General features: G+C 33.9%; 1 protein-coding gene across 1 annotated transcript in view; it reads left to right on the top strand.

The window, feature by feature from the left end:
• LOC111416713 (uncharacterized) overlaps positions 1–15,944 on the top strand; it is a 134,639-nt gene that overhangs the window by 190 nt on the left and 118,505 nt on the right. The window lies entirely within an intron of this gene.

Genomic DNA, 15,944 nt, shown 5'->3' with positions numbered 1-15,944 from the left:
CAATGAACACGGTATTTTCAATTTTACTTCATTGTAGTACGAGTAATTAGGGTGAACAGTAGAAATAAATATGGAATTTAGAGATGAAATGTGTATAAACACAATATTTAAGCCACTTTCTATCATTTGAAATAAGTAGATAAATAAAGCAATGGAGAGTAGGTCGAACAAAAGCACTGAAATCACATATAACTAAGTAAATGGTAGAAGAATGAAGGTACAGTATGCAAAATTCGTATTCGTACTGTCACCAAAAAGTTTGAAAATCTCAAATTAGTCTAGAAAGGTAGTAGAAGATCTATCTTCAAATCTACGTAATAAATTGTCAAAACCTCGGAATTCGGGCATCTTTCACGATATGTTCTTTGACAAAGGGGTTCAAACTTTCACCGCGATATACCGTTTTAGCGATATACCGCTAAAACGTTAGCGAATTCAAATAAAATGGGATTTTGGTACTGGTGTGAAGTATGTATGGTTATCACCATAGCATTAACATTAAGTTTTAAATACATACATTAGTTTTAGATAGAACAAAATGAATTTTTATTAATTATTCAATAACTATAAGAAATATACCCCACAAACTATATATATTTGTTATCAGAAGAAAATAACAAATTAGTTTAGGTCATAGCCAACTATGGTTTCTATTTAAAAAAATAAAGTTACGTCTAAAATCTCGAAAATAAAAGATGGGAAAAAAATTCTACCTGCGCTACTGAATTCTTCGTAAAAAGTTGCCCATATAACGATTTATTTATAATACTCCATCTTTGATAATAAGTGAGATATTCGCGATTGTCGTTTTCGCAAAATCGTTTTCGCGGAACACCGGATGACAAATAGAGAGCATCTGAGGATTCATTTTCAACAATTACACTCTACTGACGATTTCTTAAATAATTACGTAAAACGCGCTTGCCATGTCGTCCAAACCAACAAACTTCAAAATGGAAAACAACAAATCGTGATTAATGGTATCAAAGGCTTTTAAAGAGTCTAAAAGGCATAATAAGGTCGCATTTCCCTTGTCTAGGTCAGAAACAATATCATCAACAATATGAAGTAGCGCACTGGTACAGTTATATCCAGGCCGAAAGCCTGATTGTGTCTCTGACAAAATATTATTTTTATAAATAAATTTTCTTAGCTGAAAAATAAGATTTTTTTTCAGCCACCTTAGACAAAACTGGAAGAATGCTTATAGGCCTTAAATGAGCAAACTCAGTAGGATTGCTAATTTTCACCAGGGGTTTAACCAAAGCACACTTCCATGCGTCTGGGAATACGCCATGGTTTAACGCGTGTGAAGTTGGCCATAGATTTTAAACTGAAAAAAATGCGTGATCGGGGTATTCAATCGATCTAATTTCAACGGCATCGTATTCATAGATGCCTCTTGTTTCAGATTCGAAAAGAAAATTTTCCTAACCATTTCTTATTTTCCGGGAAAATTAATTTTCTTCAAAGATAAGCAAATGTCGGGCTGTTCGAGGTTTCTAATCGATCCCATTTCAACGGCATTACATTCCTGGTCGCTTCTTGCTGCAGATTCGAAAAGAACATTTTCTAACCATTCCTTATATGCCGAGAAAATCGATTTTCTTCAAACATTCGCAAATTTCGGCCGATTCGGTTCGGGGTTTCTAATCGATCTCATTTCAACGGCATCGTATTCCTGGTCGCCTCTTGCTTTAAATTGGAACAGAAAATGTTCCTAATCATTTCCTATTTTCCGGAAAAACCGATATTCTTCAAACATTCGCAAATGTTGGCTTGTTCGGGGTTTCTAATTGATCTAATTTCAACAGCATTATATTCCTGGTCGCTTCTTGCTTCAGAATGAAAAAGAAAATTTTCCTAACCATTTCTTATATTCCAAGAAAATAGTTTTTCTTCAAACAATCGCAAATTTCGGCCTGTTCAGGGTGTCTAATCGATCTAATTTCAACGGTATCGTATTCCTGGTGCCCTTTTACTTCAGATTCAAAAAGAAAATTTTCCTAATCATTTCTTATATTCCAGGAAAATCGTTTTTCTTCAAACAATCGCAAATTTTTGCCTGTTCGGGGTTTCTAATTAATCTAATTTCATCGACATCGTATTCCTGATCACCTCTTGCTCTAAATTGGAACAGAAAATGTTCCTAATCATTTCCTATTTTCCGGAAAAACCGATTTTCCTCAAACATTCGCAAATTTCGGCCTGTTCGGGATGTGTAATCGATCTAATTTCAACGACATCGTATGCCTGGTACCCTTTTATTTCAGATTCAAAAAGAAAATTTTCCTAACCATTTCTTATATTCCGGGAAAATCGCTTTTCTTCAAACAATCGCATATTTCGGCCTGTTCGGGGTGTCTAATCGATCTAATTTCAACGGCATCGTATTCCTGGTGCCTTTTTACTTCAGATTCAAAAAGAAAATTTTCCTAACCATTTCTTATATATATTCCTAGAAAATCGTTTTTCTTCAAACAATTGCAAATTTTGGCCTATTCGGGGTTTCTAATCGATCTAATTTCAACGGCATCGTATTCCTGGTGGCCTTTTACTTCAGATGCAAAAAGAAAATGTTCCTAACCATTTCCTATTTTCCGGAAAAACCGATTTTCTTCAAACATTCGCAAATTTCGGCCTGTTCGGGGTTTCTAATCGATTTTATTTCAACGGCATCGTATTTCTGGTCGCCTCTTGCTTCAGATTCGAAAATAAAATTTTTCTAACCATTTCTAACCCAATTGTTTGAAGAAAATCGATTTTCCCGGAATATAAGAAATGGTTAGGAAAATTTTCTTTTTGAATCTGAAGTAAAAGTGCACCAGGAATACGATGCCGTTGAAATTAGATCGATTAAAAACCCCAAACGAGCCGAATTTTGTGAAAGTTTGAAGAAAATCGATTTTCCCGGTAAATAAGAAATGGTTAGGAAAATTTTCTTTTCGAATCTGAAGCAAGAGGCCACCACGAATACGATGCCGTTGAAATTAGATCGATTAAAAACCCCGAACGAGCCGAATTTTGCGAAAGATTGAAGAAAATCGATTTTCCCGGTAAATAAGAAATGGTTAGGAAAATTTTCTTTTCGAATCTGAAGCAAGAGGCGACCATGAATACGATGCCGTTGAAATTAGATCGATTGAATACCCCGATCACGCATTTTTTCAGTTTAAAATCTATGGCTGAAATCTATGGCCAACTTCACACGCGTCATGGTTTATACAAGTATTAAGTATATGTATCAAATAATCTATAATGTGTTTGCATGATAGTTTTATTAATGCAATATTTAGATTATTAATGTCTGCAGCATTACTTTTAATTGAAGAAATTGCAGTAATAACATCACACTCCGTAACCGGACTAAAGGAAAATGTTGACTGAACAAGTCTATTATCTAGATAAAAATGATAAAGCGCATTATCCAGTAAAGTCACATTATCAGATACAGAGTCTACAAAACATCTGTTGATTTCGTTTGTACGACAAAAACTCGCAGGTATCACGGTGCATTTAGAATTATGTACACCTAATGACCTTAAGACTTTCCAAGTGTCCTTGTTTACCCCTTACCTGATGCTCCAGAAAGGCCTTCTTCTCCTTACCTATTGCTGAATTGGTAACGTTCCTCATATCCTTATAGTATTGCCAAGTCACCTTGGTTCCGTACCTCTTAAACCTTGCAAAAGCATCGTCTCTAGTTCTCTGCATAAGCCTAATTGTGTCCGTCAACCAAGGGGCTGATGCCCTGTTAAATCTGCAACGCTTAATAGGAATATGTTCATTAATCACCGACAATAAACATGAGTTAAAAAAATTGATTTTATCATTAATATTATTTTAATCAAACATATTAAAAAATGGCAATTGTTGTAAATCATAATAAAAGTTATTAAAATTAAAATTTTTGAAAGAACGAATAGTTTTAATTTGTGGATATTTCTTTGGAACTGAATACCTAATTTCACAGTACGTTAATTCATGGTCGCTAATACCATGAACACTGACGACACCCTTCTGCTGCACAATGTCAACGTTTGAAACGCATATAACGTCTATAAGAGTTTGGGATGAATCAGTAATTCTGGTAGGCACATTTATCAACTGACACAAGCCAACCGAAGTGATCACATTCAAAAACGTATCAACCGCAACTGAGTGCGTCAGCTTGTCCATGTTAATATCACCGATCAGAATAACCTTATCATATCTTGGCAAAATATTCGACAATGTATCCTCAATGATATCAATAAAACAAGAATAGTTAAATGTTGGAGGTCTATAGAGAATTCCAACAGCCATATGCATCTTATTGACAATTACCGAAATTCAGATCTGTTCGATAGCATCACTGTCTCCTACAATCCTATACCTTATATTATTTCGAATATAAAGGGCCACTCCAGCACCTCTCCGATGATTACGATCGATCCGCTCCAACACAAAACCATCAACATTCAAAACATCTAAATGAATTGCCGAATTCAACCATGTCTCACTCAAGCCAAGAATGTCGTAGTCGCCATCGCTAACAAGAGATCTTAACTTACCAAGAGACGACAACAAAGACCGAATGTTTAAATGTGCAAGCTTCATGGGCCAGCAGACTTAAAAACTAAAGAATTATATATGTACTAAAAAATAAAAAAAAAATACAAAAATCAAAATAATAGTATATTGTTTTATATGGAAGAGAAGCAGTGTTTTTTATGGCGTGGTCTGTCGTTTAGCGACGAACGCAGTGAGTCGCTAATGACAGATGAGCCGTTAAAATTGTGGCGTGTCCGACAGTTTGCCGGACTCACTTCGTTCGTCCGGCAATGACGGACCAGCCACAAACGAATCTGCTTCTCTTCCGAATAAAACATAGTATTTTTTCTTCAAACGTTGCAAATAATACGGCGCTAAAGTGAAATGTTCTTCAACGTTATGGCGCTAAAGTGAAATTTACTTTAGCGCCATAACGCTGAAGTACTTTTTTGCTATGTTGATCTTAGCAACCGTCGTTATGCAACAATGACTTACTTCTACCGCGAGTAAACACGACAACAAAGTTGTCATTTAATGACGTTTGAAGAAAAACAATTTTAGTGATACGAATAATATACGAACTGAAAAAATTTATATATACAGGTGTCCAATTAGTGCGATATCGGACGATATCTCCTTACAGGGTGCCGCTAGAAGAAGATGTTTAGATATAAAATTGTTTGGTGCTCGAAGGTGCATAACCTAAAAATATTTTTGTTTATACAGGGTGTTGCAAAAACAAAGTACAAGGTACAACTTCGTAAATTTAAATGGAACACCCCATATTTTATTACATTTTTGAATTACACTTAAAATTCGACATACTTTTTGTTAAGCATTACCTATACAAAAATTTTACCGTTTTTGAAATATTCAACATTTTGTGAAAAAATCTCCGTCTGCACGTGTCTATAAAAGAAAGCATACCCAATTTATTTAAGACCCTACAAAGCAAATCTTTTGTAGATTATTAATGCTAACTATGCATGCAGTAACTTCATGCCCCTATAAAAATCTGGTACCTGTAGAAGGTTACCAGATAACCATTTTCTTCTAGCGACACCCTGTAAGGACATATCGTCCGATATCGCACTAATTGGACACCCTGTATATAATAAAAACAAAACGAATAAACAATTGTGAGTCGCTCCGACAACATGCTTCAGAAGGGAGATTCATATATTTATTTATAACACAAGGATTTTTTTTTGTTTCCGTTTTCAATATAATCATTTATCTGCACCAACATTTTCAAAATCCCCAATTTTTTTGATAACATGCTTTTCATCGTTTTTCCGATAGTCTATGTTCCCATCAATGGTCCAAACATTTTTATTACCAAACATTTCCTTGCATTTTTTCAAAATCTTGTACTTATTGATAGTTAAATCTTCCGCCACGAACAATCCGCTAGATTTTAAATATCTTCCAGCTTTTATCGCCAAAGCCTTGGAGCGATAGTCTTTCAATTTTACAATAATAGGTTGAGAGCCTTTATTAATCCTACCTATACGATGACAACGATCGATACTATTCCGATCAACATTCAGTTTCAAATTCGTTTGCAATACATTTATAACCAAGTCTTCCGTGTTTTCTTCTTTATTACCAGATTTTACGCCAAAAATTCGTATGTTACTTCGCCGCGTATACTGTTCCAATGCATCTAAATTGTCCCGTAGAGCACAATTTTCCTTTACCAGAGCATTTAGTTTAGTTTCCGTCTGTGTTACCTTTTCGCTTAAGGTGGCCGTTCAATTTACTTGGGTTCTAAAAACTGATAAAAAAATGTGTATAGTTCCTTCTCTGATTTGTAGAGGTCGCAAAGTGTTTGGTTTAGCATCTTTAAAATACAGATGTTTCGCTTCTACTGAAAAGTGAGACAGAAACACGTCGACTATTGTATAGACGTGTTTTTATACCGCTACGACCGGCCGATTATTTGTCATCGTATTATGAAAAGTGTTGGTATAGAAAAATATATTAAGGCTGTAGTCTCAGGGCTAAAAATTTAATTTCAACAGAACGCGTTTACCGTTTGATATAGCCAAAAAACTTTCAAATAAAAAATGCATAGAAAGACGAACTCTACGACCGCACGGTGAGATATTTAGATAATTGTTGATAATAACGTAGATAAAGAAGGTATTTAAGAAGAGTTTCGAAACCGAGTTCTTGGTGCCGTGGATAATAATTTTCCGGTTACTTTTTATGCATACATTTTTTTGATTTTTTTTAGTATAAATGAGTTGTATTGAAATTTCCCACGGTAAGAATATTCTAATTTCTTCGCTAATTTCGATTTAGTCCCGAACCCAAAGGGCGTATGGCGTGGCAAAACAGTTGTGCGAGCGGTCTGTTTATTATATTGCATCTTTTACGATCTTATCGTATTTTTCGACCATTTCGTATGAATAGCGTTTTTTGAACTGCTTTAAAATAAAATTATATAAGTAGGTGAAGCTTAATACTAAATAAATGTATAACTACTAAATTAGGCCCGCTATTGAACTATTAGTAGACAGTGATGGGCGTTGGGTAAATACCCGGCGGGTAGGTATGTATTTATAAAATGGGTATTTATCCGGGTATTTACCCCAGCCCAAGATAAATACCCAAACAGTACCTACGTATAAAAATGATACAAGTAAAAATATAACAGATTCGGAAAAAAACGAGAGCAAGATGATGAAATACACATTGAAGATGAGGAATTGTCAACGATCGAAGATGTATTATCATCAAACAAATCTGTCGTAATTTAAATTATCAAGTTATTATGATTAAAACTTAATATATTATTTAACGTTTATTGTTTCGTTCAGAATCAGTTTCATCTCTCTAAGGCTATCCGAAATAAGGACTATATCATCTGCGTAGCGCAAATTACTTAGGTATTTGCCATCAATGTTTATGCTTTTTGGGTCCAATTCAGTTGTTTAAATGCTCTCTCCAGGATTGTGATGAACAATTTGGGTTCAACATTGTATCACCTTATCTTACCCCACGACCTATGGTACTTTTATGCAATTCTACCGTCATTGTAGCATTCTTGTAAATGCTATAAATATGTTTGGTGTATCGATAATCGACTCTGCATTCTTGAAGTGGTTGCAAAACTGCCATCAACTCAATTTGAATAAAATTTTATAAATACCTCTAAATACCCATCTTGGGTAAATACCCCCGTATATATATTCAGGGAATCTTCCCTTGAAAATAAATACCCGGGTATTTAACAACACTGCTAGTAAGTAACTTCAATGTCTAGAACACTAGACCTAGAACTAGAAACTTTCGAACTTGTTTCTGAAGAAGGTTGCAACATGGCATCCGAAACGTTAAAATTTTTTTCAAAAAACGCACAGCTTAACCCAAAAGTTTCTAGTTTTAGGTCTAGTGCTAGATCTAGTTTTAGTTTAATTAACACCGTGAAAGCCTTCGTACTTATAATTAAAAGTATCCTAAAAAATAGGATACCGCACTAGGAGTTTAGCCATTAGATACAAAATACCCTTGATATAATAATAAAAGTAAAGATTCAGCCGTTTCTTGATCTTACTCTATTAAAATTGTTGTTCGTATAACATCACATTGAAAGAATAGGGACCTTTTCGGTATTTCTGTTTTTGACCATCGCTATTCACAATTATCTATTAATAAATTAATTTTGTCTATTATTTTGTACAATTGTCTAAATCTTAACTACGTACAATTTATGGGTAAATTTGTTATCAATATTTGTTATAAATAACTATTTTTAATTGCAGTACAATACCGCGTCTTACATACAATTTCTGATTTGTGTTCATCTGCATAATCCACAAAATTACCAAAATCCTTGTTCTATTAGATAATTACTGATGAAGACACCACTTACTGTTCACGTCTTTTTAAACGTTTTATAAAAAAACGGGTAATATAAGCATATTCAATTCAAACGGATTACTTGGGCAGAAGACAAATAAACAGATTAAGAACAGCAAAAAATCTATTGTTCGTTATCTGTAAAAAGCTCTCTCTATCGGTATTCCCCACCGAGAAATAAGCTCCGTTTTAAAATTGTTAACTGTTATATATTTGATTGATACACTGAGAAAAACGGTATTAAAATTCCTTATAGGATGTTGTAAAAACCATAGTAAACGTATATTTGCAGTACTATATAATAATTTTAATATGTTCCCTCTATGAGACGATTGACAAAGTTTTAAAATGTCTTAATTTACCAATTTTAGGTAGATTCCTTTACACAATCTAGTGAAGCTTGAGGAAATCGAGCATTTTCACTTGGTGCAGCTTCCCGTGATAATGACAAATTTTCTGCGCTTGTACTAGCGTGGAATCTATTCCTACGATACATGTGCAAAAAATGACACCTTTGTTCTCCCGTTTAAGTGTATAATTTTCACATAAATCGCATTTATACGAAGCCGTTTTTATGGCAAAGTTTAGCAATTTTTTGTGATTAACATTCTAATTATTTTACAACAAAAAATACGTCATTTTGTACAGAAATATGTTAACAACAATCCTATGTATTTAACTTTGAATAAAGATATGAGAGAAAGCCGGGAAGCTGCACCGAGTGAACCAGTGTCGGTTCATATAAAAATCGCCATTGAGCGGCCTTAACGCACGCAGACCCGACCGTTCAACAACTTTTTTCGCTAACGAGTTTATAAATTTCTCGTCTCCCAACAGCTCAGAAATTGTCTCTTTAATAATTGCCTTTAAATCATCTTTTTGTTCACATGTAAACGGCATTTGTTCCTTTTAATATATACGGAAAACACTACACTTTTCTATAGGCACCGAACTGAAATATTTTTCACCTAAAGACTCACTTAAAATCGAGACTATAATCAAGCGACAACACACGCTGTTACACTCGCACCGCCATTCTCTGAACTGTATATCGTTAGTCCCTATCATTATAAAGATATGTCCTTCAACAATATCTTCACAATACCAAGGGGAACATGTTTTTGGAATAGACTTTGCGCGCCGCAATAATTTTAATATTGGTTGACCGCCTGCTGCTAAGTGGATGAAATATTTTTGGTTGCTTTTCCGTTTTGATCACAAAAGATGAGAACAAAATTTGTATTGGCTATTTAGTGGCAGATGACGCCGATTTGGGAAAACGTGTTATGAAAAATACTATGAGCAAAAATGCCTATCTTTAAGTAAAGTCTGATATATTTTCGGAATAATGCCAAATCTAATGAAAGTAAGGGTAATCGTTTAAGATTAAACCGTTGTTAGATATAGTAAATGCAAGTTTTCAAAGTTTTAGTATTTCTTAAGAAAATCTGTCCATAAATGAAATAATTGTAAGATCCTACGATCACCATTCACCACTTACTGAAACACTTTATGAAGCGTAAGCCAATACGATTTGGTTACAAACTCCGGGCACTTTGTGGCGAAGATCAATATTGCTATTTCTTTTTCTAACTAATAGCTATAGTCCAAAAAGCTGTTGCTTATATTTTGACCAACCAAAGACCCAGAGAAGAAAGTTAGCTCCAGAATCCTATGATCAAAGATTTGATAGCGAAAACTAAATATTGCTGATAAAATGGAATGATAAGAAATGTGTTTGTATGGCCACAAATTTTGATAGTATAAAACCAGTAGCATCAGTTGCAAGATGGAGCAGAGTACAAAAATTAAAAGTGTAACTTGCTCAGCCAAGACTGATTCACCATTGTAATCCATACATGGGTGGGGTAGACCATCATGATTGGCTCCTAGAAAAACAATCTATAGCAATAAGGGGCAAGGATGCGTTTACGTTGGAGCTGCGATAAACGATTCTAGCAAAATAACGAAATTGTTGTCATAGTTTTATATGGAAGTGTTTATATTGGAGCGACGAATTGTCACAAGCTTGACAGCCGACTAACGATAAGAGCGACGCTAATTGTATTCCCTATTTTCTTTGCTATTATCAGGTGTAGCCGGCATGGATATCGACTGTTTAATTAGTGAAATTTTTGTTAGATCCCCCTTGTGGGACCAAAAAGATAAAAATTACCACAACAGATTTGTTCTGACAAATCGTTTTCAATTCATTTTGCGCAGCTCTTATCGCTGCTCTCATTGTTGTTCTTATCGTTTATTGCAGCTCTCGTTCCAATATAAACACCTGCATATAAAACTATGACAACAATTTCGTTGTTTTGGTAGTATCGTCGCTATTATCGTTTATCGCAGCTCCAACGTAAGCACACTCTAAGAAATGGTATAGGATAATTGATACGACTGTTGTAAACTTCTTTTTGCTATATAGAAGAATTCATAGAAAAAAGTCAATTTCCATCAAAGATTTTAGGAGACAGATCGCAATAATACATTTAAAAATTGGTCACGAAACAAGTGTTTTGAAGGGTAGATCACTCAGCGTTCCATCTTCCTCAAAATCCAAAATCATGGATCGTCCTAAAATTTCATCAATGTCAGAAGTGCCCATAAGAATGATTTTTTTTCTCGAAAACCGTTAGGGGTTACGGTGTTTTGAAAATTGATAAAAATACTTAGAACTGTGTTCTATTATGTGGTAGAATTTGGTTTAATTCGAAGGTGCCCATCAGGGCAAAAACATCCCTTTTTCAGGGGTGGGGGTTGAAAAATTTTTTTTTACCAAATGGTAGTTGTAAGCTGTTCTTCAGGGTAAGAGTGACGTGTGTGTGAAATTTGGTGACCCAAATCGTATTGATTACGGAGTTATTAATGTTATTAATAGAAATAACTATTTATATCGAAAAGCAACAGCACTGTAATGTTATCGTTCACAGAGAAGTTGTTCATATCGGTTCATACATTTGTTTTAAAAAATGTATTTTTTTTCAAAAATCTTTCGTGCACTTGGACCCTTTTTCCACTCATTTCAGTTCTCATCTTTTTTATTATTATGTTTGTTGTTTCACGGATAAATTATTTATTTCGTTCCATAGAAGTGTTTTGTAGTGAAACAAAATCTACATTTTTACTAAAGAGACCCTTTTTCAACTCATTTCAATGTTCACTTGTTTTTGTTTCGATTTTTTTATTTATATTTAAAATTATCACTCGTAATATTACAAGTGCTTAGATTATTTACGGTAATTGTTTAGAGGTCGCGAATATTTTGACAATTATTCCAAATTGTTTGTTGTGGGTCGTCTGTTAAAACGACAAGACGATCCAGAACAAACGTTGCTACAGCTAATAACATAAAATAATGGTATCTGATTGGTGAAATTTTGACTTAACTAGTAGAAATACGCGATTGTTTTGTAAAAATAAATATCATACATTTCATAAAAAAACTTTATTCTGTATTTTCTTATAACTTTCCAAGACAATATGTGGTAGTAAAACTTCACCCATGGAGTATTGCAAGACGTTCCTCAGGTCCTTAATTTTCTTTTCATTTAGATTGCATCAGAATAGGCTTTACTATTTGGAAGTTGTGGAATATTGTTAGGTTTGGTCAGTCTAAATGTTGAGAAAAAACGCCCCATCAATAAACTGGGAGACAGTTACCAAGCCTTCAGTGTTAGCATCAAAAATAAAATGACGGTATTTAGAAACGCTAAACATTTCTTTACTTTTCGTTTCAATAGACCTGCAAGTCTTCTTATAATATTTGGCCCACCAGTCTTTGTAATTGGTAATATCGTGATAAGTGATTCTTTTTAACTGAAATGGTCTCCTGATTCTGCATTTCAATAACATGTTCTCATATTCTTCTAAAACATAAACCCTGTCATGCTTCCTAACTAATCGTTTTAGTGTACCAAAGTCCCTATGACAAGGGAGGAAAGAATGTCCTCGAACGGAACAATAATGCTGAATTTTAAAAAAACGTTTAGTTGCTTGTAAAGTCAACAAAAATCTAACCATTGTATTATTCCGATTCTGGCCAGGACACCCGCCCGAAAAAATGTGCAAAACTTGAACACCTAGCGGGATTTGATTTTGTGACTTTAGCTTGCATTTCATGGTAAGTATAGAAGAATCCAGAATTGTCCTTAAGATTGTGAATCTAAAATAGGTATACCAACAGCTGCCTCTAATAGAAAATTTCTTGAACAGGTATATTAGGAAGTGACAAATTCTGCATTGAGGATCATTTTTACACAACTGTTGAACTTCTTGTCATTTTGTTATAGAATTTTTTTGCTCATCTTTTGTGGATCATCAACTCTGCTGCCGCTACTCGCTTTGCATTGTTACAAAGATTCGGATTTCTTAATTTGGTACCCAGTTCTTTACAAGTAGAGCAGACGTCAACTTGGGGTCGTCCAAAACAAAGCGAAAAGTTTTCTTTGAAATATTTTAAATAATATTCGTATTGCACCTTATTTCCCAATTCACCATATCTTTTTAAGAACAGAGAATGCATTGTTTTTACTGTTAATGTCGCATCCAGGTAACATACCACTTTCGAACTATAGTGTGTCTGTCTTTGGAAAAGAAGATATATCAGATCTTCTTTTGTGCTTTCCTCTCTTATCACATGGAGTTTCCCCCAAAGCGGCTAGATGACTTAAACGTTGCATCTGGTGATGTGATAATGCATAAAGGCTCATGAAGGCCATAATTTGGCGTTGATTATTCTGATCAATTGCAAAAAACTGTACTATATTGCTCTATAGGTAGAATAAAAATAAATACAAATATTTATACCAGAAATATATATGGTTGCTGATATGTATGGAAACGGTCGGTTAACTCCTAAAGTAAGATGGTTAGTAAAAAATGTTAAGACACAAAAGTTTTAGTGTTTTTTTAAATCTCTTACAATAAAGACTAATTAAGTATACAGACTCAGTCAAAAAGTTATGACGAAACAAAGTTACGATTTCTTTAATGAAACACCCCTCTGTATATTATTCAGCATCATAACCCTAAACTTAACCGTTTTCCAGATATCGAGCTTTTTTATCATTCGTTTTAGAAAATGCAGACTCACATAAATAAATTGACCAAAACAGTACAGTTAGTTGAAGTGCAACTTGCTTTATGCATGGGTATTTTTCTTGAGATATAAAGACCAAAAATTTGAATCGTTTGCTCTGGCTTTGAGGTGTATATCTAATGTTATTTGCAATACTTCATTTTCGACTGAAGAACATTGATGATGATATTCGATATATCATAACCATATTTTTCAATATCCGTACAAGAAAATAGAAAACTCGTAACAGTTACAGTAGTTGTTAATTTATTAAAATTGGAAAATTTTCTTTCAAATTCACTCAGAATATTTATAATAAGCTACATTACAAAGCCATTTTTCGTTTTTGAGTAACTCAGTATCATCAGCTCTTCTAGAAAAAAAGATTATTTCGGGTAGCAATTCTTGAAAACTTTCTATGAGGCAACCACCTTACGTCTATACGTAGAAATAAATCAATGTGCTTAGTAGATCGCTAGATTCCAATTGTACTTTAAAGAGCCGTGGTTGCAAGCTGTGGGCACGGATGGAGTATAACTTCCTACATATTAAGTATTTTTGAACACAGAACATGCTGATTAATAATGCATTGAAACGAGAAGAATGATGGAAAGTCATCATTAACACGACACAAATCAACAAACCCTTTTTGATGACCAATCATGGCTGGAGCTCCATCTGTGGTAATGCACACAAGTATGTAAACCGATAGCTCAGGTTTATTTACAAAACATAAAAAGGAATCTTTCAGAGGAATCATTATTAAAAATTCTTCTTTCGCCACATCAGATCTGAGCGGTATCTGCCACATCAGTCTACTCATCAAACTGCAAAGAAAAATATGTACAGTCCATGATATCCCGAATAACACCTCCGCTGCTTCGAGAAATGTTTTTTTTTTACTGCCGGCCCATCCTCGAAGGGTTTCTTATTTTTTGTGAGAACATGAGCAAATTAAAAATAATTGATTGTTGCGTTTTTAAATTGTTAAACTACTTTTTAAATCTTTTACTTTTCGACTTCTTAATTAGGTCTTCATTGGAAAGTTGTTTTCTTAGTGTGTATGTACTGTTTTATAATGCTTCTCTATATTCCACGCTTAGCTAACGCAACCGAAGCTCGACAAATGAGACAAACACATATGTTACAAATATTATAATTAAGGTAGGTTTTACTTTTTTTGGTCACGCACATTTTATATTCTAAAGTTCTGTTATTTAAACGCTATTCTTAATACATAGAAAAACACCACGTAAAACAACTTTTGGAACACCGGCGACATTATTTGCACCATTTCTCAACTAACAATAACTATACTTAGGTAAAATAATACAACACTCCAAGCGCCCATTACATTAACTTGGGAATCCTCTTATCTGTGACATCAGAGATATGCAAAATAATGTTTGAAAATAACTAAAACTAAAATACTAAAGTAACTAAATATGTAAACAAATGTGAATAACGCCACTCCAGCGCCATTGTTAGGTATATGGTTACAGAGTTATATGGACGAATATTTTCGCGATCGACTCTGCTCTTTGAGGAAAAAAGTATTTCGTTGACATGTTCTGAAAATAAAACCATGTTGACAAATTCATCTTTTAACAGCTATACCATTTCCAGATCAATTTCGCAGTTAGGAAATTCAATTTCAAAGTTACGAAATTGGATTTCACACAAATGAAAATCATTTTTGCACTAACGACAAATCAATTTCCTACTAACGAAAACCAGTTTCACACTAAAGAAACTGAATTTTTCTTTTACGAATTTTAATTTTGTTTTTATTAAAATGAATTTCATACACGTGAAAATTAATTTTAAATTTATGAAAATCAACTTAAAAAAAATCTAACATACTTACACTTGGAATCTCACCTAAAGAAAGACAATTAATTGCGAAGAATAAGTCATGTATGCTTGGTATTTGTTTTAATAAACGTCAAACTTTCGTAACTCCATGAAAATGCCTCGCGGTAAATACAATAAGGTTAGTGCTGCTAATAGAAGAAGAATAATGAAAGCTTACGAAGATGGTAAAAACTGGAGGCAAACTGCTCAAGACTTGGGTGTCAACGTTCGCACTGCGTACGAATGGTTAAAAAATGATCAAGAAGATCCGAAACCTAAAGGAGGTTCCAAGTCTAAAAAAACTCTTGCAATTGACGAAGCGTTAGTAAGGTGGATCGAAGAAGATAGTACGTTAACGCTTAAAGATCTATCTAATCGCGTGCATAATGAATTTGAACTTCGTGTTTCAATTAATACGATAAAGAACTGGCTGGACGGTAAATTATTTTCGCTTAAAAAAATTCGACCACATGTTGCAAACATCAATACGTACGAAAATAAAGTCAAACGAAGGGAGTATGTTGAAAAACTTTTAGAAAGCCGGGGTAACGGTAGAGACCTCATTTGGATTGATGAGTGCAACTTTAATTTATATTGCTGTCGAAAT

The sequence above is a fragment of the Onthophagus taurus genome, chromosome 6 (assembly GCF_036711975.1).
Source record: "Onthophagus taurus isolate NC chromosome 6, IU_Otau_3.0, whole genome shotgun sequence".
Taxonomy (NCBI): Eukaryota; Metazoa; Arthropoda; class Insecta; order Coleoptera; family Scarabaeidae; genus Onthophagus; species Onthophagus taurus.
Note: the sequence above shows the minus strand (reverse complement) of the source record. Positions and strands in the feature narration are given on the sequence as shown.